This window comes from Nyctibius grandis, chromosome 18 (assembly GCF_013368605.1).
Source record: "Nyctibius grandis isolate bNycGra1 chromosome 18, bNycGra1.pri, whole genome shotgun sequence".
NCBI lineage: Eukaryota > Metazoa > Chordata > Aves > Nyctibiiformes > Nyctibiidae > Nyctibius > Nyctibius grandis.
This window is the reverse complement of record NC_090675.1, coordinates 4,035,523-4,062,639: the sequence shown is the minus strand read 5'-3', so window position 1 is coordinate 4,062,639 and position 27,117 is coordinate 4,035,523. Positions and strand designations below refer to the sequence as shown.

The 27,117-nt window shown below is 49.2% G+C and overlaps 1 protein-coding gene across 1 annotated transcript in view; it reads left to right on the top strand.

Annotated features, from left to right (window-relative positions):
• CAMKK1 (calcium/calmodulin dependent protein kinase kinase 1) overlaps positions 1-27,117 on the top strand; it is a 95,187-nt gene that overhangs the window by 893 nt on the left and 67,177 nt on the right. The window lies entirely within an intron of this gene.

The window sequence follows — 27,117 nt, the reverse complement described above, 5'->3', positions numbered from 1 at the left end:
TGCTGTGAACGAGGAAAACTGCTGATCCTGCAGGGGTATGGCTTTCTTCAGCTGCTCTCATGAAGCTACAATTACCATTCTGTTGTAGTTGTAGCAAATTACCATTCTGTTGTAACTTAATGGGAAAGGTTTTGTTTGTTTAATAGGAGACTGTTGCTTTTCTATTTACAATAGTCTGTGATTCCAAGTTAAGCTTACAGTGCCACTTGCCCTAATGTGTTAATTTCCTCCCTGTGAGGCATCTCTGGCAGCTTCAGTTTGTTCTGGCGTTTGACACGGGATGGCTTTGAAGTGTTGCTTTTGAAACTGGATAAGGCAAGCGGAGAGCCATTATCTCTGTTGCTTGAAGAGAAAAACCAAAGCCAGCGTGCTGGGGCCGTGCTCCAACACGTCCCTCTGCATGGCACAGCGCTGGGGTGTGTGATCTGGGTAGGATTAATCTCCAGGCATAACAATAAATTGCTTTCCTGGGCTTGCTCCCTTGGCTTTTGCCTGGAGAAGGCCAGATCTTAGCAACCAGGAGTGTAAGCACCAGCCTCTTATCATTCCAGTGAGGAGTTCAGGCATGTTAATGGTTGATATGGTATGAAGGCTGGGCTTTGTCACAGTAGGTGCTGGGCCACTGGGTCCTGATAGTTTTCTTTTTTGAGGCAAGCTGTGTTCACTGGCATGAAGTGCAGAGTGGGATATGTGGGAGAGCATATGCTCCCAGGACAGCTCCTGGCCCAGAGAGGGTGGGCAGAGCTGCTCATCCAGCCTCTGCTGCAGCTGAGCTGCAAGGGGACCTCGCCTGTGCCAGCATTGCCCCAGAGAGCAGTGAGGTGCCCCCATTGCTTCACACAGTCTGTTGGTGCTTTACTTCTGCTGTGGCTTTCAGAGCCTGTGCTGCTGGGGGCACAGATGCCCTGTGCCCCCTAACTGGGGTGTTCATTAAGTTCTAAATGTCTCTGCCTGATACAATTAATTGTCCTTGCACTAACCAGACTTTCAAGGCTCAGCTTTCTTTTGCTGGGAAGGGGCTGCGGGATTTCTCTTCCCTTCGGGGCTCTTGTGGGGTGGCTACAGTGGGAATCTCATCAGCCTGCGGCAGAGGAGATATCTGGAAGGACAGTGCAGCAGTGTTCTGTTTGCTGGAGGAAGAAGCACTGTTTAGGTAGCGGTCACCCCAAGAGCTTATGTGGTTTAGACCTTGGCCGGGTGTGAAGAGGTAGCACTATGCTGAGCATGTCACTCTGCACTTCAGCCAAGGGTCTGCTTGCCAGAGTACAGCATCTCATCTGGCTGGTGTTTGTTCCTTGAAGTTACTGAAGGATGTATTAACCCAGTTGTTCATGCCAGCCTCTCTCAAACTGTGGAAAGAACAGTCCTGTCTGAAAGCCAAGTCTTCTGTGAAGAGTCAGTACTGACCTTAGAGGAGCCTTTATATAGTCATTGCTACCCAGGAGCGGGGCAAGGAGAAACCTCTTTTGTATGAGGCTTTGGGAAAAGGCTGGGGGTGCTGGATGGCTTCTGTGGACTGTTAGCAGTGTGGTTTGGGTCTCCAGAGGATGTATCTGCCTGGCTGAGGGGCAGACAGGATAAATCCGATGCAGATTGGGGCATGCCAAGCTAGTGGAGGGGAAGGGATGTGTGCTGGTGGGGAGCTCAGTGTGAGGATGGTGGCTGTGCTGGAGTTATGGAAGGCAGTTTGTTAATAACATCTGAAATCAATATGTGTAATTACTCTGTCTTGGGAAGATGCCAGGAGAGAGCAGACCCATTCCTGCCCTAAAGTGCAGGTGGAGTGTCGATGGGTCTGTTCAGCAGCTCAAAGCACTGACAAACACTGGGTGCAGGGGTAGGCAGGCTTTGGTTATGTGGGAGGTTGTGCTTGGCTTCGGGAGCCTGAGGATGCTGAGCACCCAGGCAGTGCAAGTCAGCAAAAGGTGGGAGGGAAAATAGTTTGAGGTCTGCAGCAGAGCCCAGCTTTGGGCAGCATCAGGCTGTAGTAGGAGCTTTCCTGGCACCTGAGTGTGAAGGAGGGTGGGCAAATGCTGCTTCTGGGTGGGTTTTGACCCCCTCGAACTTGTGTGTGGGGAGTGACTTCTTCCTGCACAGCCTCTGCCAGATGCTTGCTGCTGCTCAGCCCTGCTGCTGGAGTTTGGCTGAAGTTGGTGATGGCAGGAAGCTGAGCCTGTTCCTTTGCTGAGGGCCAGTGAGGAGGCAAGTTACCCCTTCGGCTTCTGGCCCAAGAGTGAGACCTGAACTGTCAGTGTACACGCCAAGTATAAGGTTGGTATGAGATAAAATGTTACTGGCTTGTGCCTTAAAAGGTAGGAAAGCAGACACACCTGGGCAAAACTAGGTATATAGTAACCCTCATCAAAATCCTTCCTCTTATGTCTTTCTCCTCATGCTATCAATTGCCCCTTCTCCCCTGATCTTCAGTCCTTTATTTTTTTGGTACAGGTTGTAATTTGCTTTGAGAAGCAAGCATCCAATGTGTAGGGAGGTGACCCAGTCATCAGAAAATATGCAGTTGAAGAAATGAATGTGAGTAGCTGGCTGAAAAGTCGTGGGGTTGATTGAAGTGCACAGAAGCAATTGTTGACATAATGCAATTGTTGTGGCAGATGTGAAGGTTAGTGGTGTTTATGATAAAGCAAGCATCAAAGCATTGGGTACAGTGGATAAATGAATGATATAAAATAATGTCATATAGTCAAGCATGTTGTTTTAATTAAGACAGTGGTTAAGCTTAGCATGGTTGGAGAAAAATGTCTGAAATCTAAAGAGAAGAGATCCTGATAATTGATAAATTGAGGTAGGATACTAACCTGACAGATAATGGTAGGAAGAAGCTGCACTGAATTCATGGGTGTGTGGGAGGGTGGCTGCTGATTTATGGTGGTGGGTGAGGTGTAAGTATACCTGCATGTTTCCAGCTCTTCAGAAAATCAGATGTTTCTCAGGCTTGTGCAGTTAGCCCCAGGTGGTGGCTTTAAGGATTGGGCCCTTCATCACAGAAAAACATGCTCAGTTAGGGACATTTGCACCAGACCAGGAGGTTGCAGGTTCCTTTGGAGGATGTTGCAGAGCTGTCAAGAAATGGACTGCTCAGGCCCTGGGCAGCAGTGACAACCCTGCACCAGCAAGCGTAGTGTGCCTCAGGCCCAGAGCTGCCTGCCCTACAGATGGGGAGCCTTCGTGTTAGTCTGGGTGAGAAGTGGCACCTGGTGACAGGCACAGGGGAGAAGGGATGAAACCAGAGATGTGGTGAAGCAGGGAGGTCTCCTGTGGGTTCTTAGGGAAGGCTTGTGCCTTACTTCAAGGGTTGCTATGAATTAGCAAGTGTAGCATCTTTTTTTTTTTTTTCCAGAATCAAACATCAGGGCTATCAAAAAATCCACCTGGAAATCTGACTCAGCCTTTCCTATTTTCCTAGTTTCCACCTGCTGTGTTGCTTTCCAGTCTATTTTTTCCCTGTACCCTATACAAATACAGTCATTTTATAGACTTCATCATTAATAATGAGATGCAGTCAAGCACTGTGTAACTTGCAGTTTTAACTTGCTTAGGAATTTGCAGTCTGGATTTGTCAGTCACTTTTCCTACTGGATTAAGTCCCAAGAAACACTTCCCTGTTCCATTGCAGTCTTCAGTTTTATTTTTTGCGTGATATGGACAGAAACAGGGAGATGCATAAATATTTGCCATAAGTGTCAAGTACATGACACTGGAGAATTGTTTTTATTGCTTTCATGTGGTGCTGTGCTTGGATGGGGAAGTTCTCCTGAAAGGTCAAAACCTTTTGAGGACACAGCTTCTCAGTGGGCTGAGGCTTGCAGCTGCAAGGGAAGGCTGTCCCATGGCAGCTGGGAGCTTCTCATCCCAGAAACTTGCTGGTTTAGGGAGTGAACCTGGCTGAATACGAACCCTTGCATTTTATTTCTTGATGGCACCCAGCACACGAGCTGAGTCATGCCTTGTGGGTAAAGGTGTGGTTTGTTGAGGACGTGTTTCTGTTGGGTTGCTGCCCTGGGCAGGCATTATTTTAGGGTGAGTACCTCTGAGAGAGTTGTTCTTTTTGCCAGAAGCCGTGTGGGATTAATTTAGCTTGTTTGTCTCTGGGGTGGTTTCAGTGTTTCTGCAGATTGGTGGCTGTGTTCAGGGGAGGCTGTGAAATGTTGTGATTAATTCTTCAGTATTGTTCAGTGAGTTTACATGAAGTTGTTAGCTAGTTAACAGTGACTGCTCTAATTATTCTGGTGTGAGTGTAAACAGTGAGGCTGTGATGTGCCACTGTCTGCTGGAGCAGCACTCAAATATGTGTCTGTCTGAGATACAGGCATCCTTCCCCTCTTTCCTGTTCCCATGCTGTATTCTTTGCAGAGCAGCCATGTGTATGTCTTGGGCAAGCAGGAAAGCCGTGGAAGTCCAGCCTGCCTTTCTGCTGATACCAGTGACCAGTGGCAACTGCGCCCCTGAGGTTGGTGGAGCTGGAAAAGCTGGACATGGCACTTAGTGCCATGGTCTAGTTGACGTGGTGGTGTCAGGGCGATGGTTGGACTCGACGATCCCTGATGTCTCTTCCAACCTGGTTGATTCTGTGATTCTGTGCTAAACTCGTTGCCTCACTTTTGCCACCTCCTGCAATCCCTGTCTCCAGTAGTTTCTGCTCACTCACACCAGTATAAGTGAGGAGGACCATGTCCCATCCTTTTCAGCTGGCAGCAGAGCCTGGGGTCTTGATGGGAGTCCTTGTTGCAGAGCAGAGGTGGGGCAGAGGGATCTGTATTAAGCCAGTAGGAACACAGAGCTGTGTGCCAAGGTAGAGGGAAGAGAGAAGCTCCCTTAAAACTGCAGTTCACAGAATCACAGAATCACAGAATGTTAGGGATTGGAAGGGACCTCGAAAGATCATCTAGTCCAATCCCCCTGCCGGGGCAGGATTGCCTAGACCATATCACACAGGAACGCGTCCAGGCGGGTTTTGAATGTCTCCAGAGAAGGAGACTCCACAACCTCTCTGGGCAGCCTGTTCCAGTGTTCAGTCACCCTTACAGTAAAGAAGTTTTTCCTCAAATTTAAGTGGAACCTCCTGTGCTCCAGCTTGCACCCATTGCCCCTTGTCCTGTCAAGGGATGTCACTGAGAAGAGCCTGGCTCCATCCTCTTGACACTTGCCCTTTACATATTTATAAACATTAATGAGGTCACCCCTCAGTCTCCTCTTCTCTAAGCTAAAGAGACCCAGCTCCCTCAGCCTCTCCTCATAAGGGAGATGTTCCACTCCCTTAATCATCTTCGTGGCTCTGCGCTGGACTCTCTCTAGCAGTTCCCTGTCCTTCTTGAACTGAGGGGCCCAGAACTGGACACAATACTCCAGATGCGGCCTCACCAGGGCAGAGTAGAGGGGGAGGAGAACCTCTCTCGACCTGTTGACCACACCCCTTCTAATACACCCCAGGATGCCATTGGCCTTCTTGGCCACAAGGGCACACTGCTGGCTCATGGTCATCCTGTTGTCCACTAGGACCCCCAGGTCCCTTTCCCCTACGCTGGTCTCCAACAGCTCTGTCCCCAACTTGTACAGGTACATGGGGTTGTTCTTGCCCAGATGCAGGACTCTACACTTGCCCTTGTTATATTTCATTAAATTTCTCCCCGCCCAACTCTCCAGCCTGTCCAGGTCTCTCTGAATGGCTGCGCAGCCTTCCGGTGTGTCAGCCACTCCTCCCAGTTTTGTGTCATCAGCGAACTTGCTGACAGCGCACTCTAATCCCTCATCCAAGTCATTAATGAATATATTGAATAGAACTGGTCCCAGAACCGACCCTTGCGGGACTCCGCTAGACACAGACCTCCAACTGGACTCTGTCCCGCTGACCACTACTCTCTGGCTTCTTTCCTTCAGCCAGTTTACAATCCACCTCACTACCCGATCATCCAGACCACACTTCCCCAGTTTAGCTGAGAGGATGCTGTGGGAGACCGTGTCAAACGCTTTACTGAAATCGAGATAGACCACATCCACAGCTTTACCATCATCTATCCACCGGGTAACATCCTCATAAAAGGCTATCAAGTTGGTTGAGCAAGACTTCCCGTTGGTGAAGCCATGCTGAGTGCCCCTAATGATCCCCCTATCCTTGATGTGCCTAGAGACAGCACCAAGGACAAGTTGCTCCATCACCTTTCCGGGGATGGAGGTGAGGCTGACCGGTCTATAGTTACCCGGGTCCTCCTTCCTGCCCTTTTTGAAGACTGGAGTGACATTCGCTTTCCTCCAGTCCTCAGGGACCTCTCCCGTTGCCCACGACTTAGCAAAGATGATGGAGAGTGGCCTAGCAATGACTTCCGCCAGCTCCCTCAGCACCCGCGGGTGCATCCCATCAGGGCCCATGGATTTATGGACATCCAGGTTGCTTAATTGGTCCCTGACCCAGCCCTCATCAACCAAGACAGATTCCTCCTCTATCTTGACTTCTTCTGAGGCCGCAGGGGTCCAGGGCTCCTCAGGACAGCCTCCAACAGTATAGACAGAGGCAAAGGCGGCATTCAGTAACTCCGCCTTCTTTTTATCCTCTGTCTCCAGGACCCCCACCTCATTCATCAGTGGGCCTACATTGCCTCTAGTGTTGGCTTTACCTGCAATGTATTTGAAGAAGCCCTTTCTGTTGTCCTTGACCTCTCTTGCAAGGTTTAATTCCAAGGAGGCCTTAGCTTTCCTAGTTGCCTCCCTACATCCTCTGACAACAGACTTATATTCCTCCCAAGTGGCCAGCCCCTCCTTCCACGATCTGTACACCTTCTTCTTCCACTTGAGTTTGCCCAGCAGTTCCCTGTTCAACCATGCAGGTCTCTTGGTCCCCTTCCTTGACTTCCTACTTGTTGGGATGCTCTGATCTTGAGCTCGGAAGAAGCAGTCCTTGAACGCTAACCAACTATCTTGGGCCCCCTTACCTTCTAGTACCCTGACCCATGGGATTTCCCCTAGCAATTGCTTAAAAAGGCCAAAGTTGGCCCTCCTGAAGTTCAGGGTTGTGATTCTGCTAGCTATTCTGTTCCTGCCACATGAGATCCTGAACTCTACCATCTCATGGTCGCTACAACCAAGGCTGCCCTCAACCTTCACCTCTTCAACCAGACCCTCCTTGTTAGTGAGGATCAGATCCAGCAGCGCTCCTCTCCTAGTTGGCTCATCCACCATTTGCATCAGAAAGTTATCATCAATGCACTGGAGGAACCTCCTGGACTGGGGATGGCTGGCTGAGTAGGCCTCCCAGCAAATATCAGGGTAGTTGAAATCCCCCACAACAACCAGGCCCTGTAATTGCGAGACTGCTCTCAGCTGCCTGTAGAAGGCCTCATCACCCTCCTCATCCTGATCCGGTGGCCTGTAATAGACACCCACAACAGTATCACCCCTGCCAGCCTGCCCCTTAATTCGCACCCACAAACTCTCAACTCGCTCCTGATCTGCCTCTGGACAGAACTCAATACAATCTAGCTGCTCACTCACATAAAGAGCAACTCCACCACCTCTCCTTAGCGGCCTGTCTTTCCTGAACAGGACATAGCCATCCATGACCACATTCCAGTCATGCGAGGCGTCCCACCAAGTCTCTGTAATTGCCACTAGATCATAGCCCCCCGACCGAACACGGATTTCTAACTCCTCCTGCTTATTCCCCATGCTGCACGCATTGGTGTACAGGCATTTCAGGGAGCGAGCTGGGCACACCGATTTCATCCCAGATTCACCCCCTGACTTCACCCTGTTCCTGTGCGATATCCCGTGAATGTTTCTGGGGTGTGCTGATTGTTTTTCTCAGCCAAGTGGCCCCATAATTGTGTGACCTTGTGAGGACAAAGCATTAATGACACATTTTGGATGGCTGTTTGGTCCTTATTCCTGTGGGGAAAATGCGTGGGGTAAGACTCCTGACTTTGCACAGCTGTGCAGATAACATTTTCTTCAACTTTAGAAGCAAAAATTCTTGCCTCTAGTGTTCTCCCTTTACATGGATTTCTGCTATGACTGTTGAACTCTAAGCTTGCTAAGTAGAACCAAGTCCTACAGACCCACAAGGCTTTCAACTGGAGAAGGATGATCTGGTATGTAGGATGTTAAATTAACACAGAGAAGACTCATTCAGTTATTTTGTCTGGCTACAGATTTCCTTGGCAACTTGGAGCTCCAATTCACAGATAGCCCCAAACATTGAGTGCTTAGCATGGGTGTTAAACTAGAAGCAGGCATGAGGGGCTCAGCTGGGGTGGGAAAGGGAGGAATAAGGACGTGCTGTGGAAGCCCAGGCTAAATAACACCTTCTGAGGATGTGTTAGTGTTGGATTTGTGACTGTGGTGAAGGTGTGAATCAGTCCTATCAAGGGGTGTGAGATCATCATACTGTAGTGACCTGGTCTTTAGTGCCTATTATTTGGCAGTTGGGTACTGCATTGGAGCAGTGCTCTGCACTCCGATGCTGCTGTCCTCCTTCTCGTGGCCTGTGTTTCTCAGCTATCCCTGTGTTGCAGGGACTGTTGACAATTTCACCTTCAAGTCTTGAGTGCAGCAAAGCTCGGACCAGCCACCCCATAGTTTGTCTTGGTTTTGCCCTGCTTTTGCATGGCATATGTATTAACTCAAAGACTGTTTTGCTGTTGATCCCTTGTAGTCATGATAAAGACTTTATCATGGGCGTCTGTCTCTTCTTCCCCCCTTCCACTCTAGGAGGTAATTCGGGTTTCTATTCTATAAAATAGAAGTGAGTCCTAAAAACACAAAAGAGCTGGTGAGGAGAAGACTTTTTACACACAAGTAGCATGGGCACAGCCTCATGAAGCCCACAGTTGCAGGCTGTCATATCTACAGTAGATAAAACTGAAGGAACTGGGCAGCAGCAGGAAGAAAATGTGCCAGCACAGCTTTGCAGAGTACTGTGTGCATGCATACCCGCCTGGCGCTGGCTCTAATTACTGGCTCCCATGCTGTTCTGCTGCTGCATCCAGCTCTGTCATGTTACTCTCAACTAGCTCCTGCCTTTGTGCTTCCTCACCACGGTACTGGCAACACACTGGCATCACTGGAGCCTTTCTCCTGCCTCTGGACCTCCTCATGTGCTAGATGCAGCTGGCAGTCTTAGTCTGATCTGCTTCTCTGATGTGGGCTCTTGGAGAGAAATTGGGATGCTCAAAGGGACCCCTGCTAGAAGAGGATCTGTAGCTGTTGCTGCATGCTGGGTATCTGCTACCAGACCCTCTCTTCCCCTCATACAACCCCTGCACATGGGGCCTGGCCTGTTTGTGGACGAGAAGGTGGAAGATGTGTGAGCTGCCTCCTTATTAGGAGCCTGGGATGGATGTGATCTGAGGATGTATCACAGCTCCATTGGGGAAGGAGGTTTCCTTGTTGCAGCATGTGAAAAGTGATTGATGGTAACATGAGGGAAAAAGGATGGACTTGCCCCTCAAGGGAGTTGAGTGCTGCCTTGGAAAAGTGTATTCTGCTTCTTCAGAGCTTCCCTCTCTGTCTTTTTTTGTGAATGGCTGCAGATCAGTGTGGAGAAACTGGGAGGAAAGGAGAAAGAACTGTGTTTGGATGGTGGTGATATAGAAGGCAGTAGCGCCCTGCCAAAGAGATCAAGATACTTGGAAGGCAGCAGAACCTGGTGCAGTGTTCTTGTGACAAAAATTATTACAGTACACATATATAAGCCAACCACCTAGACAAGACAAGTCTTAATTTTGGCACTTCATAACGCCTGCTTCTGGTCATGCTGGCTCAGTAGTGCTCTTCTGTGGTATTGTTTGTGCTGGAACCAAGGGTTTGGGTCCTCTTGTGCTAATGGTGTGCCTGCCCAAAGTAGCAGTACGAGGACGGAAGATTCATCCACTGCCCCCTTACTGATGAGATGCTTTGATGATGAAGTCTGGATTGACCCTTCTATAGCTGTCAGGTAGCTTGACTGACAAAAGTCAGTGATATCTGAGGCTCCCAGCTCCTCGAGGCAGAGTGTAGAACAGTCCTGAGATGAGGTGTTTTGCCTTGCTGTGTCAGCACCTCATCCCCAGGCTGACAGATGGGGCTGGAGAAGTGGAATATGTTTGAGTGCAGCTTGTCAGGCCAGCCCTTGCTGAGTGTAGAGGGAACAGAAACGTGTGCCTCTGCCTCAGGGCCGGGGTACAGGGTCACTGTGTGTGGAGGGTGTGATTTGTTGGAATGGTGAGAACAAGGTCCTCTGGCTCAGCTTGTCTCATGTGCACAGTGCTGGCGGAGGAAGACTGGGGAAGTGTGAACATCTGAGGAAAGAGGCAGACAGAGGAGTTTTATGCAAACTGGAGAGGGCTTGTACCTTCCTCTACGATGCTGTTGGGTCAGTCCAAACCACTCCAAGGTGTGACGTAGGCTTCGCCTGCCTTTGTCCTGTAGTAGTGGTCATGAACTTCAGTGCTCTCAGTTGGCAAATCAGGCCACGTTACTACTGTGCACTTAACATGTTAGAGAGATCAGGCATCTCTTGCAGCATGTTTCCATACTCTAATCAGGCTTCTGCTTTTTCCTTTCTCATACAGTATTGATGTGAGCAGTGCTTGTAATTTGCCTTGAGGCAATAGTAAAAAGGCATGGTTTATTCATAGCAATTGCTGGGAGTCCATTCCTTAATGCCAGATAGATTGATTTAAGTCAGACTGCATAATGGAGCTGACATTTTTGGTTAACTTTCAGAGTTTGCTGTTTCCAAGGAGCCTAAAACTGGCTATGCTCCACCTGAATGCTGCTGTATCTAACAGTCTGCCATCCAGAATGATTATCACAGATGCAAAAGGGCAGTATAAGATTATGCCCCATCTGTGGGAATCGGTTCTTCTGTGGCATGTCCTCCCAGCCACTGAAGGAATGAATGAGCAAAACCAGTACTGCTTTCTCTGTGCTCCTCCAGACGTCAGTCTGCTTGCCTCATTGTTTCTTGTGTTAAGAGCATAAACTTCACAGAGGGGGGACCAGTGTGTTCTTGGTACAGCATCAGGCAGCGGTGATAACTGAGCCTGAAATGCCACAACAATGCAAAATGAGCCTCCAGATCTGAGTCAAAGAACTGCACATGCTCTGGGGATGCAAGGCCCAAAGGGCTGTTTGCTAGCTAAAGTGATGTCTCAGATTTGACCTCCCTGGGGAAGCCCCCTCCCTTCATACCCAGAGAGGTCCAGGGCCCTCGCTGCTCTCAGGGCTGAGGCTGCTTGTCCTTCCTTGCTGCTTGTGGTGGCTGCACCAGCCTCCTGCTAATGGCATGGCTGCAATGCTAAAGTATGTCTCAGTTTTTGCTGTGAGCTGGATAAAAACACCTGGATTCTTTGAGGGTGTGTTGTGGTTACTGCAAAGTGCTGAGAGTCTCATTCCATTAAGATCTTGTGGAGGAAAGGAAACCTTCCAGAGTCTTAATGTTCCATGTTCTTTAGGTATGAATAAATATTTCCTTGGCCTGAAAATTCTCCTGCTGTGAAATCCATTCCAGTCTTTATGCAAGACAATCAGCCTCCCTCTTTCTCTCTCTCCTCTCATGCCCCAGCTTTTATTAACCTAGAAATGTGCTGACACTTCACCATCAAACTGGTTTCTAGCACATTAGGAAGCTCTGCAGTGTCTTTGCAAGTTGTCAGTGTAGCGGCATGCAGGAGAAGAGGAAGATGGCTCAGAGTTATTCATCTCCTGGGGAATTTGCCCATCCTAGCTGATGGCTTTCTGCAGAACTGTCTGACAGCTCTGTCCATGTGTATCTGTTCCTCACCAGAGGAAGGGTGTGGGATTGGGGAGTCAATGAAGAAAGCTATTTCATCATTGTGCTTTAATACATTTACTTTGGCAGTGCTCCCTCCTGTAGAGAATCCCTGTCCCACCATACAAGGGTACTGATTTGAGCCCCTTTGAAGGTGTCTGTTCCGCTGTCATGACCTGTGCATCACTTGGTGCCTCTGCAGTTCTTCTTTTACTTTCTTGGCAAGAAGCCTGTGACGCACACTAAGCCCCTTCCTGCTCCACTCCCCAGGAGGCTGAGCAGTCTAACGCTCTCTCTCATAAAAGAGTTTTTTAGTTCATCTGTGGATTTTCTGCAGTCCCCTGATTTGGTGGCAGGTCTGATTTCTGAGGGGCAGGAGGTCTGAGTGAAGCCCCTGTGTTTTTCAGGAGCAGGTACAGGTGACTGCACTGTTCAGGATAGACTGAGCTCCTCCCAGCAGCTGAAGGCAGCTTGCTTGTACCTGGACAGTTAATACCTTGAAGCAAAGTCATCCCAGCCACTGCTTCCTTGCTGACATTGTGAAGCACCATTTCCAGCAGCAACTTGGCTATTCCAAAGTCCTTGACCTCCTCCGAACCCTTCTGCAGCTGTAGTATCTCCCAAGCTGAGCAGTGCTGGCAGTTGGGAACGCTGGTGTCCAGGCTGAGGCACTTGCAGTCAGCTAGCTCTGAGGCAAATGGCATGTCCACTCTACTGATGGCTTCCTGCCCTGCACAGCCCCTGACTCTTCCTGCCCTGCACAGCCCCATCCTCTGGCTGGACCTTCCTGTGGAGACTCACCAGAGTCAAAGGCTTTGTGAGCATCAGCTGAGCAGCTCCTGGAGGCAAGCAGGAAGACAAGAGCTGGAGCACAGGCTGCTGAGCAGGAGGGGGTATGGAGAAGTCAGCCCAAAAGGGACTCTGAAGATGCTCTGAGATCACTGTTAAGTCTAAACAGCCACAGCAACACTCAATTGGGAACCCGACCTGCAGAAATGTGAGTCTTGAAGGACATGACAGGGAAAGGAGTGAAACACCCCTCTGTCATGGTGAAAACCTGGGCTATGTGGCCTTGGGAATCCACAGCCTCCTTGCTGTGTTCCTGTGCAAAGCTGGGACTGTTGGGAACATGGTGGCTGTCACCATGGCCAGCTGAAAGTGGTCAAGGAGTAAGTGTGACACCAGCAAAATCCCAGAAGCAAACCAGACCTCTAATTGCTGGGTCGCTTATTCAGAAACAGCTGGGTGCTTTGTGGGCTTGTCTGTGGGAGATGGCTGTCTCTGACCAAGTGTACAGCACAGTCTAGCTGTTCTTTGTCCCATTCCCCATACAGAAACTGCCATGAGCTGTGATCCTAGTAGAAGGGATGCCCAAAGTGTCAGTGGACTCTGGGTCCCTTCACTTTAGACTCCTTTGAAAACTGCCATGATAACACCTCCTTTGTAATGTTGATCAAAGGAGGTTCCTCACATTAAAACCAGATGGGCTGCAGCTGCTCCTTCATGTATGAAGCTGGAAGCTGTTGGGCTTGCAACACCTCCCACGGATGCTGGGGAGCAGCTGCTGCTTCCCCTGGTGCCAGGCGGGTCCTGCATCTGTCTCTGCAGTGCATTAAACCAAACAGGCTCTGATGATTAGGGCGGGCAGAGTCTCTCTCCTGTCAAACTGTTTGTTCTGGCTACAATTTTGTCTGCTTGGAAACTTGTCACTTTTCTAGCCTTTCAAACCCACCTCCTAGAGAGCATGGGAATTGTGAGTATTTAGGCATATAATAAGAATGATGTAATTAAAATCCTTAATTTTATTTTTCTTGTTTGAGGTTTTTTTTAATTCCTTTGATTTAAAGAGTGGTAGTAGCTAATTGGATTCTGGGCCAGACTTGCACAGGCAGCTGGGGGGAAGGGACTGCAAATGAGCCTAGCCAGGAAATTGCACATTTAAATATAGTTCTTGGTAGGGTCAGCAAAACACCCAAGGGGCAATTAAGAGTAGAATTTCTGCTGTAATGTGTTCATTTAGCTGCAGACATCATCTTAAGGGAAACAGAAAGGAATCTTGGGAGTGAGGGGGGCAAATTGAAGGGTAGGTGTCCCTTCTGCAGTGCGTTTGTGTACTGCTGCAGATCTCTCCTAGGCAGTAGCATCCTCCTGACCTCTGGGTTGGCTGGTGCATTGGCTGATTTCCAAGAAGAAACCACTGATGAGATTTTTGGATTTGGGGGGGTGTTGATGGTTTCACTGGAGGCTGTAAATCCATAGTTCACATAATGCTGTGGGGCTGCTATTGCTGTTATCAGCTTTGGCACAGATCACCTGGGTCACGCTGTTCATCGGGCGGTAGGTAGATGGGACCAGCCACCACCGTGTTTGCACTGTTTGGGTTAGTGGGGGACAGCTTTACCTGTGAGGCTGCTGCTGGCTTCCCAAAAGGGTGGGTGGGATGGTGCTTCCCACTCCCATGGGTACTGCCCAGTTTCCCTGAACTGGTATGCTGGGAAAGTGATCGGAGTTGGTGGCAGGAGGCAGATTCAGCCTGAATAAAGGGAATTCAGGGAAGTGAAGCACTGGCTTTGTCCCTTTGGAAATCTGCAGCCTTGTGCTTTTCCTATTGGGACCTGTTGCCCTTTCAGCAGAGGGACAAGATCGTTGTCCCTGCTGTGGACATGAGTGAGGAAAGCAGCGTGTAAAGCAGCCAAAGCCCAAGATGCAGGACACAGAGCACATCTGGAGTAACCCCTGGATGAAAGCCAGCCCTGCTCTTGAGTTTGACTAACATGGGCATTAGCTTTCCAGCCCTGCTTGTCCCTTGATTCCTGCCTGGCCAGTGGGATGTGCAGCAGAGCTCACCTACTCCTTGGTGGGACTTTAAGAACAGCCTGAATTAGTCCTTGGCAATCTTAATTTCTCCTTAAGGCTAAGTTAAAGAAGTACTGGTGATGGAGGAGGGGAGATGCAGAAGAGCAGCTTGTTTTGTGTTTCCCAGGACCTCAGACCCAGCCCTCCGTGCTCTCCCTTTCCTTTCGACTATCTCCCCAGGGGAAGGCCATGTGCTCAGGGAGGCAGAGCTTATCGGGAACGCGGCCTGATCCTGCATCCCCCCTGCTCTGGAGGGCTGCAGAGCTTTTGGCCATCATCCCACCCTGCCTGCATCCCTTTTTGAGCTCATCATCCCACCCTGCCTGCAGCGTTTCAGAGCTCTCTCTATCATGCTCCCGGGGTGAGTTCCACAGAGCCAAATTAAGAGCTCTGTGTGCAGCCAGAACATGGTACTTGGGTGCCTTCAAGACATGCCGGAGGCCTGTAACTGGGTGACTTTCACATTGTCATTTATAAATGGCACGCAGGAAATGCCTTGGGATCACAGAGAAACAGGTGAAACCTTCAACTTGGAAGGCTCCAAACCTGGAAGAGAAGTGAAAGGAATCATTAAGGAAGGAGCAAACCGTCTCTTTTTTCTTTTTTAATCTGGGAGTGTGATTCACCTCCTGAGTGGTTAGCTTGTCACAGATGAACCTTTTGAAAAATCACACCTCAAATGATAGCCCTGTGTCCCATGACAGGGTTCTCCTTGCTTCTGCTCCCTAAACAGACACAGTAGGACTGTTTGTGCAGGTGCCAGCTGGGGCTAGACTTTCAAGGGAGTTCAGCACCCACTTAAATGCACTGGCCTTTGGGGGATAATTTCCTAAGCTCTCTTTTTAATGCCTGCTTTGATTATAAGCTCTTTGAGCCAAAGCTTGCCTTTCAGCGTGCCTTACAGCATTAAGCACAGCGGGGCAGTGAGCACTCTTATTAATTGCTGCTGTTGCCACATTATTGAAAAGTTGTAATAACCTGGCCAAATTTTCAAGCGCTGGTCTAGGCTCTCTGCCTGGATGTCGAAAAGGGAAAGCTAATTACAGTGTGAACCAAGCAGAGCAGGCTGGCCTGAAGGAGATGTTGGTAAGGTTCTCCTCAGGCCCTGGGTCAGCCCATGTCAAATCACAGCTGCATCAACCTCTAAATTTCTTCCTCTTTCAGTTAAATTACCACCAAGTGATTTCCTGCAAGTGTCACCACCTTTTATACCAAGAGAATGAATGATGGCTCTTTTCTCTAAATCCAAATACTAGAGGTTGGGCTGGGATTGCAGAAGCAAATAAAGAGGACAGGTTTTTTCCCTTGCCCTTCCTTGTTGCTCTGTACACTGTACCAAGCATTTGTGTTGGCTTCCTGCTGACCCTGTGTTGGGGTCTACTGTGGGGCAGTGAGTGTGTGTGTGTGGGGGTTTATCCTCTCTGACCCTGTGTGAGATGGGTATTGGGGGTGCCTGAACTTCCTTGCGTGGCCAGCAGGTATGGCACAAATAGTGCTTTCTGTGCAGTGCTTGTCACGTTGCTGAGCTCAATTCCCTACATGTTGTGGAGGCTGAAAAAATAAATAGCTTCAAAATGGTGGTAGACAAATTCAGAGATGTTCTCTCAGTGACTGCTTGAAGCTGGGAGGTGCTGTCAGGAGGACAAACTCTAAACTTTTCTTGATTATCATTACTATTTTTAAGCTCTTAATTTCTGCACCAGCACCCCTCCAAGCATCCACTCCTGGCCCCTGTTGGAGACAGAAATCAGGGCAAGGTGGATACGTGGCCTGACTCAGTATGGCTTTTCCTATAAACGATCTGCTGGCTTGTTTTCTAGAAGCTCTTGACCTACATCTCAAACTTAGTGCTGATTCAGGAAGGATGAGCAGTCACGAGTCCACAATGCATGTGAGTGCAGAGTTTCAACATTATCTCTTGCAGCTCCTTCTCAAGATGGGAGATCTTGGTGTCAGCTGGGGCCAGGAGGTAGGACTAGAACCATGTAAATCAGAGCTTGCTGTGAAAAAAAGTGTTCCAATTTTTTTTTTAACTTGGTTTCCTTCTGAAACCAGCCCCTATGTAAAAGACAAGCCATACATCTGCTGCGTATCTCTGTCAGTCCTGGCTCCCACCCTGGCACCCATCAGCTTCTAGAGCCTTTGTCCTCCTGGACTTAAGCATCTCGTAGTTGTTAAGGCTTCAACGATGTATTGTTACAAGTTTCCATGGAAATGGATGGTTGGGTGGAGGGGAAGGATGTTGTGGTGAGGGGCTCCACTCATTAGATCTGCTCATACCAGGACAAGGTGACTTAATGCTGCTTCTCTCATCTTCAGTCTCTTTCCTGCCATGCTTCTAGTGCCGTTCTTTCCCCTTGCCTGCCCATGCTGCTTGGTCCTGAAGGATCCTTGTCCTATGATCATTTCTGAGGCTGAGCAGGGACTGCTGGGGTTTGGGGCTGGGCTGCTGGGGGGGCAGTGCTGGTTGAGGCTTGGGTCGTTTTGGAGGAGCAGTGGGGCAGCAATGCTGGGACATGTGGAGACTGAGCCTCAGCGCTGCTGCATACTCTCTGCAATGGAGCAGAGAACCTGTGGAGACTGGGATGTGTGAGGTCCAGGATGCAGGTGGCTTGCCTGACCACAACTTAGTACAGAAACCTGAGCCCTAAGAAGACACCTTAGAAGCCTTCACGGGACTGCCAGCAAGGCTAACTTGTGTGATGCCACACTGCTGTGCTGTTGCTATACCAGTTCACTGGTGTTAGTTTTCATCCTCTAGATGATCAGACTGATGGCCTTGAGACTTTCTGAGACCATTTTTTTTCTTTTAAAACTTCATATGGAGAGTAAATACGGAACAGAGAAATCCCTGACACATAAATAATCCTACAGTCTTCAGCTGGACACAGCTGCCCAGGAAACAGAAGTTGTGGTGCTCTTTTTAACGTGTCATTGTCCTCCAGCAGTCCCTGGGCAGGCAGTGTTGAACCCCTGTTGCACAGAGGGAGGAAGATGCTGTGTTTTGAGGCCAGGGTGAACTGAGTGAACAGCATCAGATCCAGGCATGAATTCATCTGTGTGTCTTGGAGCACAAACCAGTGAAGGAGTCGGTGGGATGTTTGCATGTGGGTAAGCAGTGGGCGAATGCAGTTTGACTTGGGTGCTGGCTAATAAAGAGTGTAGCACAGAAAATAAAATCCTCAGAGGAGATTTAATAACTGGGGAGAATAATTGTGAAGTACTTCAGAATATTAACCAATGGCTGAATGCCTCTAATTAGCTTAATGAAGCTGGGTGGTTGGGTTCTTTTTTAATCAAACAGATGGGCAAAACATTATGCACAAAAAATGAGATCTGAATACAATGAAAGCATTTAATTAGCAAATAAAAGACAGAGAAAGGGTTTGTTTTTCAACTTGAGAAGTGAGAGATTCTTCTTCACTGAATGCTCAAAAAGAGCCTTAAATGTGAGGGTTTGTTGGAAGTCTCAGATTGCAAATAATAATCGTAACAATGGGTTGGGTGTTTGCGATGGGAATCAGCCTGGGGCTGGCCTCACCTGCGGGGAGGCAAGCGGGCGCTGGTGTGCTCCAGTGGCACGCAGCAATCCGTGCCTGCTTGTCACGGGTCGTGCCTGCTTGTCACGGGTCGGATTGCCCAAGGGCAGATTCAGTAGCAGTAATACTGCTTAACCCACTGCTCCAAATCCTTTTACCTAAGCGTTTATATGTGATCATCTCTGTTTTGCAGAAGGGGAAGGCGAGGAAGCAGTAGCCCAAGGTTAAGCAGGGTGTAAGTTCAGTGTCAAACATATGGTGCTGGTCAAGGTGTCCTCAGTATTCAGGACACCTGTGGAGCATTTCCCTGATGGCCTGTGCTTGCGTCGTCCGTGCCTGGAGTTCCTGCAGCCACCCTCTAATGCTGCTGGCCCCAGTCAATGCCACTGGTTTCACTGGCCTTGCTTCAGCGCTGGCTCCCGTCCCTCTCGGTGCCCATTGCAACGTGCATGCTGTTCTGCTAGTCCTGTGCTGGGGAAACCTGGTGCAAATCAATGCCTCACCTCTCCAGCCAGGAGACTCCTCTGAATGAACCTTGAGTGCTTGTATAGGTGTGTGCTGTAGCTCTGTAGGACCTCTGAGTCTTGCCAAGGCTGGGAGCATTTGCTCCACTCTAACATTATAACTGAACAAACCATTTTGATATTAAGCCTATAATAATAACACCTTGTAGCTAAAGAGTATGTTTTTCTTCATTGGTGGATTACTCAACTCTGTTCTTCTGAGGCAGTGTTTAACAAAAGCAGAGACTTTCTCGGGCTATATTTAATTAAACAGAGCTCAGAAATCTCTTCCACTTCATTTCCATACTGTGACTACATTGCTCTACAGTCTCATCTCTGGGGCAGTTAGAAATGGAGCTTGTGCTCTGCCTGTGCACAGGCCAGATGGGTTGCTGTCTCCTGCCCAGATGTGCCTGTCCAGATGTGCCCAACAGTGTGCTAATCCTGGAGGGGCTCATGTATTTAGGACCTACGGGCTCCAGCTGCTCTTCACTATGATGGGGAATATGGCACTTGGGCCAGCCTCTGAAGCTGGATGTGGCCCATTCAAGTGGCAGCTCAACTAACACACTTTCCATTACAGCTAAGATTTGGGGTCCTAATTTCCACGTTTCATTTTTTGTGGCTAATGTAGGTGTAGGAGCATTTGGAGTACGATGGCTTGGCTATCAACAGCTAGATACTAAGTGAAGACTTTAATTTGAAGGCTCCTTGTTTCTGCCTTAGGAGGTATCTGAGCAGATGGTGATACGCTCTGGTTTTGCTTATTGTTGCAGGTTATTTGCCAGATAATTTTTCTGACTAATCCTTTGGCCTGTACACTGTTTAAAATCCTGGAGTCAGGTTTCTGGTAAAAACACTTGTGTTTGCAAATTTTAAAATCTGTTCCTGTGCCAGCTTGCTGATGCCACTGTGAGCAGAAGACATTCCTCTGGGTGGCAGATGCCCTCTGCTCCGCAGGGGAGGGGCAGCTTCTAAAGCAGAACCTCCCTCCCAGTGGCAGGATGGGAAGTAGCACCTTCATGCCCAGTTTTGGGTTTATTTGATATGGCTGAAGTCCTAACCTCAGCGTCAGTACTATCATACTGACCTCCCCTGAGGTTGCATTGCTGTTTCATGTGGTGTGGTAAGGAGGCAGTTGTGCTGACACAGGGCTTGTGTTTTGTGCAGGTGATGCTGCGTAACCTCACCTGTGCAGAGCAGCAATGGGGAGATTTGCCTGTATGTAGCTGGGCAGGACACTGGTAGCAGCACTGACGGCGGTACTGCAGCCACCGGCACAGCTCTCCTGCTGCTGTGATTTTCTTTTTTTAATTTTTATTTTCCCCCCTTCATCTCTTGCCACCTCTCCCTTTAAAAAAAAAAAAATTACTTGGATGTCTCTGGAGAGCTGGCTATGGTAACTGCTTGACTGATTTATTCTAGTATTTTAACATTTACTGGATTTACATAACAGCCAAACAATCTGTTTCGGGAGTTTAATATAAACCCAACTGTAGTGAGTCACATCCATGCTAGCAATAATGCAAAGAGAGGCAGCTGGGGGAGTGAGGAGGTGACTTTTTCTGTTTCTGCATGGGAATATCTGGCTGCCTGAAATATTTCTGACACCTCATAGCTGAGTGATGCTGCCAGTTCCCCTCTGCCGTCGGGGATTTGTTCTGAAACTTTGACAGAGCAATGGGTGCATCACAGCAGTGCTCCCATCGCTGCTCCCAGCTGAGCTTGGTGGCCTTTCCAGAGCTACCCAGGCAGTGCTGTGTGTCCCTGGCACTCCGCAGCCTCGTGATGTGTTAGGTACCTTTACCTGGTGGGTGCACGTTTGAAAGAGAGGGAGTGTAACTATGAGAGTTGCAAGATAAAACCCAGAGTGATTTGCTGCTTGTTCTTTCAATTAGAAACCACGTAGCCTTTGTTTGTGCCAGAACTTTGTGGACCAGGTCCTCAAGGCGTGCAGATCAGCACAGCAGCAAGTGGGATGCTGATATGTACCAGTGGCCATCCCTGCTCCCCTCCTGGGGTCCGGCTGCACCAACCCATGTGCTGGATTTTGAGGCTGGAGTGGGCTTGAGCCCAGCTGGGTGAGAGCTGGCCCTGTGCAGTCACAGCAAGGTGGCAGAGCAGTCAGGGTGTCCCTGCCCAGGCGTGAGCCAGGTGAGCAGCGCTTGTTCCTTGGGGAGAGCAGGAATGAGATCCATCGAGATGATTAACAGCAGGGATTTCCCAGAGTGTGGTGTGTGACCTGCTGCTTCAGGTCCCATCCTGCAGAATAATTTTGGGACTCCCTCAGTTGTCTCGTACAGTTGTGTGAATGCAGCAGACCTCTGGGGCAGCTCTGCTGTGGGCAGCCTGGCCCTCCCTGCTCTGGAGGCTCTGTTGCCTGTGTAGCAACGGGGTTGTAATGTGGTCAAGCAAAGCAGGTCTCCAACTTGAGTTATCATTCATGAAAATCCCGAGCAAGAGACGGCAGGAATGGAGTAGCCAGGTTTGCGTTGCTGCTTGTGTTAGAGGTTGGCTGTTCAGCTAAGCAAGTGCTTCTCTTGCTGCAGCTTGCTTATTTGAATTCTTGTCTTTAGAATGAAAAATAAATGCTGGCTGATGAGATCCATTACAGCACTAATTTTAGAGCGTGCCAAACACTAGGAAATTGTTTTCCATCTTCAGTCTCATTTCTCCTTTATTTCCCCGCTCCGTTTGTGAAAACTGCCTTTGTCTTTCTTCTAAATGCCCGGTGCTGTCCCGCTCACTGGTATCTTCAGGCGTTCTCCTTCCAGCCCCCTTTTCTGATACTTCTTCATTCAGCCACTTGACACTGCTGTTACAAAAGCTCTCTCCGGGGCCTCAGGCAGCATGTTGGCACGACGCAGGCGGTGAGCGCTCAGCCAGCTGGTGTGAGATGCCAGCAGAGCCCCCTGCGAGGCTGGGGGGGAGCAGGGGAGGCAGCATCCGAGTGGAATTTCTTATCCTTGGGCGCCCGGGGCTTTGTAAGTCTTTCCAGCCCCACCCCAGCCTGCTTTCTCGATGAGCAAGAGGGAAAATATGAATTTCCCTCTGGACTGCTGAAGAGTTTAGGAAGCAGTCCCGAAGCTCCAGTGTTTGTCCTTGGCACTAATGAAAACCTGAGTCGTTGCTCAAGAGGATGGAGCAGGCAGTGAGTTAGGAATCGAAATGCTTGATCAATGCTGGAGGGAACAGCAGTGCACAAACTCTGGATTTTTAAAACGTGATTGTTTTTAATCGGCTGGAAGTTCGCACCAGTTTAACTAGTTGTCTCCTTTGAAACCTTCAAGGTGGCTGCAGATACCAGTGCTTCCTTTAGCACTGCTCCTGGCTTGCAGTGTTTAGCAGAGTCTGACTGAGCTCTAGATTAAAGCTGGTGGCAAAAGTCCAATGGTTTCACCCCATGCAATTTTCAGAGGCTCTCTGGAATACGTGCTTCATGGGTTTGGCAACCAGATGTCCCTGATGGCAGCTGCTGTGACCATTAGCGGACAGATGGCTGAAAGACTTGGTGCCTGCCTCGGGGGGGAGCCTCTGAAAATGTTCTCTCCCCTGCCCCCAGGTCCCTAGAGCCCAGTCCGCTGGCAGACGGTGGTGGCCGTACCCCTCAAAACGAGCTGTCTTGTGCCCTGGCTTCTTGCGCTGGAGACCAGTGGAAAAACTCCTGACTCCTAGCAATGACCATTTCATGCCTTCCCCGGGTGCTGCTCGAGGTGTCAGCCCGCGGGAATTCGGCAGGCGAATGTCTTCATAGTCGGCCTCTGTGAACGTGGCTGAGATAAACCCTTTACTGAACTAAATGTGGTAACAGCTAATCCCTTGGAAACAGTCACCTGGCCCCTGCGGGATGAAAAGAGGCTTTGCTGCTCTGATTAACAGCACTGGCAAGAACATTAACTCACTTTTCTTTGGAAATGAAAGGCACCTCACCCAGAGACGTTACGGGATTAGGTACCAGCTGGAATATTAAGGTAGGTTTTTTACACCTTCCATCTAAATATGTAGCTTAAGCCCGTTCAGCCCTGATGGGATGGGTGATTACGACTGAGCATCCCCGTGCCGTGGTAGAGAAGAGACTCAACGTGGTGCAGAGGCCAGCGTGAGACCGGTGTCACCCGAGGAGCTTCCCTGGGAGGATGGCAGTGGTGAGCAGCAGCTTTTGGCACCGACTGCCTGCACTGGGGTGCCTTGCAGGGCGCCAAGGCTCAGCGTGGTAAAAGAACCCCATCAGACTGGCCAGCCCCCACCTAAAGGGCTGAAGCTCATTTAAGCCTTGCTAAGAGCCAAATGACACTGGCCTTTTCCAGCCCCTTCTCGAGCAAATGCCGAAGGCTGTGGAGAGCATTCCAGCTGTTTCGACAACTCCACTGTCCTTTTCTGGGGGAGGCTTTCACTGATTTCTTCATTATTTTTCTTGTAACACAACACTTGGTTTCAAAAGCCTGAATTAGAAATTCCATCTACATTGAAAGCAAAGCTCTCGTGCTTCAGTGAAGGCTGCTTTCTGCTGTATTTTTGAGGCCAGGCTTTTATCTTGGTGCTGGTTTCTGTGACGCTGCACGCCCAATCTCTGCCCTGTCATGAGTGTGATGCTTGCTGATGAAGGCTGTTGACCAGCAGCCTGCCTGGCTGAAGGGATTAAAACAGGTGTATAAAATTTGTCTATAAAGTAATGTAAGATTGAGAAAAGATCAAACACTTGTATTAAGTATTTGTTGTTCAGAGCAGGTTTGAGTGCTCAAAATATTTCCAAAGTCGTGTTACCTTTCAACCTGTCTTTCTCCTACTGAATTTTCTATTTTAAGTAAATAGCACAGAGTTAGCTCAGAAGGGAAAAAGATACAAGTGTCACTCTTCAAAGCGTGCTTTACTGGTTAGATGGGAGACATTCAGGAAATGAGCAAACACTTGAAAGTATATGTATTATTTATTATTGTAGCTGATTAATTACCACTTTAAACCTCTTGGTTGGTGTTATAGCTCTGTGTACTCTTCGCCAAGCAATGCTCCAGCAATGTATACGCTGGCGTTTGTCCCAGTTAAACATTGCAGGAGATGGAAGTGCCGCAGTTGGTTTATGGAAGTTGGGAGTTTGAGCAGTGGGAGATGACAGCATGGCACTTGGTGCAAGCACTGGTGGAAGTGAGTGAGATCTGCAAGCGGACAGGACCCGTGAGACACTTGGTGATGGCTCAGTCCTCCCAGCACCAGGATGAGCAGTTGCTGGCCCCATTTTGGGGAGAAGCAGCAAGGTGGGGTTAACTTGTCTGACTCTGTGTGATGAAGGATTGACAGTCAGGAGTAAAACTTGGCTCACAAGCATCAGGGTGCAGCAGGGACTTGGGCTCCCTGCTTCTACAGTGGTGATTCCTCCTCTGGACTGGAATAGAGAAGTGCAGAGTAATTGCTTGAAAAAAGGAGGTGACTCTTACCTGTCCCAGCCATGCAACTGGTTCTGAATCCATGGGCTTGCAGGGCATGCACACAGCAACCTGCTGGCTCCATGTCCTCCCTGGACCCATTGTTAGATGTTGCTATATGTAAGACCATGCACCACCATCTCTCTTCCTGCCCAAGTTCCCGAGCTGTGACTGGAAATTCATGTGAATCCCCCCCAAAGCACTGGGTGAGCAAAGCACAGATCCCCTCCGGCAGTTCTTCCCTAAACAATATGTGCTCTTAAGCGTTTGCTTAGCTTTAACAAGACCTAAGCAAACGAGGCATGTGTTGAGGTAGTTATTTACTTCTAATCTGCACGTCTGGAAGAATAATATGATCAAATCACAGTGGAAGGGGTGGTGGGACTCCCTCTGCCTTCAGCAAAGTAGATGTGATGCTCAGTTGCAATGGGAAGAATCCCCTTGCTATTGCCAGTGTAACCAGGGGTGGGCCCTCTCCTCTGGCATCCACCATCCCCACAGGGATACGCTCCTTTAACCCTTCTGCAAAAAAAGTTTGCAGAATGCTGCAATCCAAGTTCCTTAATCAAATGACTCCTGTGGGAGAGGAGTGAGGGGGCCTGGAGAGGAATGGAAGAGTCATAAGAGAGATGTAGGAAAATGCTTTTTATGGAATGAATAATTTTTGGTGCAGAGGCGGCGGCGTATTTAATTCTCATTTGGGGATTTTTTTGGGAACGCGTGATTGACGCCCACCGAGGGGTGCAGGGTGTTGTTTCTCCGCAGGCTGTCATTCCCGCTCTCTGTTTACCTGTCAGCTCTGCCACAGAGGCTTCTCTCTTTGGATGCCATTAACCCATTTCCCCCAACACCTCCCAGCAGCCTCTCCCAGGAGCCAGCAGCACACGAGGGACCCCGTCCAGTCCCCACAGCTGTGGGGAACCACTTGGGGGTTATGCTTTGGCTTGTTTTTCTTGGCTGTACCTTTGCTGCACTGGTGAGCAGGAGCCTTCCCGCTGTAAGTCCATCTGTGCCTTGCCACCGAGGGGCCAGGTACAGCCCAGCCCTGAGCCAGACGATGCCCCGTCAGCTCCGGGCTCGCTCCTGCCCACGTGGTGTGGTTTTGCCTACCTTGCATACGGACATCACTAGCTCTCCTCTGTCCCCGACGTGGCTCTTGTATGTGAGTTCGGCGCCTGGTCTGCAGCAGCGCGGGTACCCTGCACAGCATCGTGCCCAGACGCAGCTGGGTCAAGGGAAGCGATGCTGGCACCAGGGCTCCTTTCTCCCATGTGCTGGCCTTGCTCAGGAGAGGAGGGACTGGTAGCCCTACCCTTATAAAAAGGGCCATTAACAGTTTTGTTCTGCTGCAGTATAAATTTCAGCCAGATTCTTCCTCTTGGCCTTGTCCCCTTAATTAAGAGTGCGTATGTTAAATGCTGTGAGCTGGAGCAGAGTCTCGTTGCAAAGTAAACTGAGAGCATGGGACTTAGGCGAGTCTTTTGTTACTGCTGTACAGGGCTTATGCTAATAACAACAGCAGAGATTGAACCCAATCCCTGATGAGCTTTCCAAGAGTCTGATTAATCTGTTTAACAATGGATATGGGTTTTTGTTTTGATCTTTTTCATGAGAGTTAAATTTTTGTCCCTTTCATAGTAGCTGTGGATCATGTAAGCACAGCAGTGTTGCTTTCCTAATTGGCTTGGGGTTTATCTGTATCTATTACATTAAGGGTTTGCAAGAGCACCCGTCACCATGGCATCAGAATGCTTCCTATGCCAAAAATGCTTGATAAAAACATACTTGTGTGTGCACACACTTTTTTTGGTCTGTTGGAAAGTACGAAGACATTCTGCTGGAAGATTGTGTTTTGTATGATTGTATTCCCCAAATAGTTAGCTTTGCAAATAGCTCTTTTCTGCTCATGCTGGCATTATGGCTCTGGTCCACGTGCCATTGGAGAGGGACACCTTTCCAACGAGCTTTGAACCAGACCCTGTACAAGCAGAATTTTCCATTTCCTTTGTTCATGGTTCATACTGTGGGGACGGTGAGGCAGGGTCCCATCGCACTGGTGCTGTACAAAGACAGTTGACGACTGACCCTGACTCAAAAACTTCTTGTCTAAAGGTCAAGATACAGCAAGGGGAGGAGAGAAGGGTGGGGAGGCAGGGAAGAGAGTGCAGATTTTTAGCCAGTCAGACTAGGTTCCCCCCTGGGCAGGCCACAAATGCTCTGGCTGGCTTTGACCTTCTGAAAACTACAGCAGCAGTATGGGGAAGCAAGGTATTTAAAGCAAAGATGCAGATGTTGGAGGTAACAGGATTTAAAGGCTGCGTGGCACAAAATACAGCGTGGCATAGAGCTGGAGGAACCAGGCTCTGCAACGTGCACTTGGGGAAGTGTTCCACTATTTATAGCAAAAACTTCTTCCTCTCTTGATTTCAGCTCTTCTTGGATGTACTCCGTGATCGCTTTTCATGTGTGAATGTGTGTAAAAATGGAGCTCCCTCAACAGATGTGAAATGTTTATATGAGTTAATGACTTCAGAGAGCTCTGGCTGTTTAAAAACAGAACAGCGATGAAGTTGCCTTGGCCGCAGTCGGCAGTCCTCTGCAGAGCAGAGCCGGTGCCGGCGGAGGGACAGCGTGGTGGCGGCTGCACGGAGCTCCATCCTTGGGGAGCTCTGTCATTACTGACTTTACTCATGTGCTTACAGCAGGGTTGGAAGGAGTCTTCCCGGGGGTGAGAAATCTGTGTGAAGTGCCAACATCTCTGGGATTTGCGCTGTCACAGAGCAGAGGGTGAATGAAATCTCACCAGTGATTTCCAGTTGGAGCAGGATGAAACCCTTAGCCTGCAACCAGGGGCTTGTAGTGGGTGGGTTTTTATAAAGTGTTTTATTCTGTGTGTTTTCCTGCTGCTTCTTTGCTCCCCACAGTTCCCTTCGAATTCAGCCACCAGGAAAGAGAGCTGCATCAGTGTGTTGCAGGACTTCCTTGCCCGCAGGTCAGATGTAAACAGCTGAGGGAGTATTTCCAGGGGTGAGACTGTC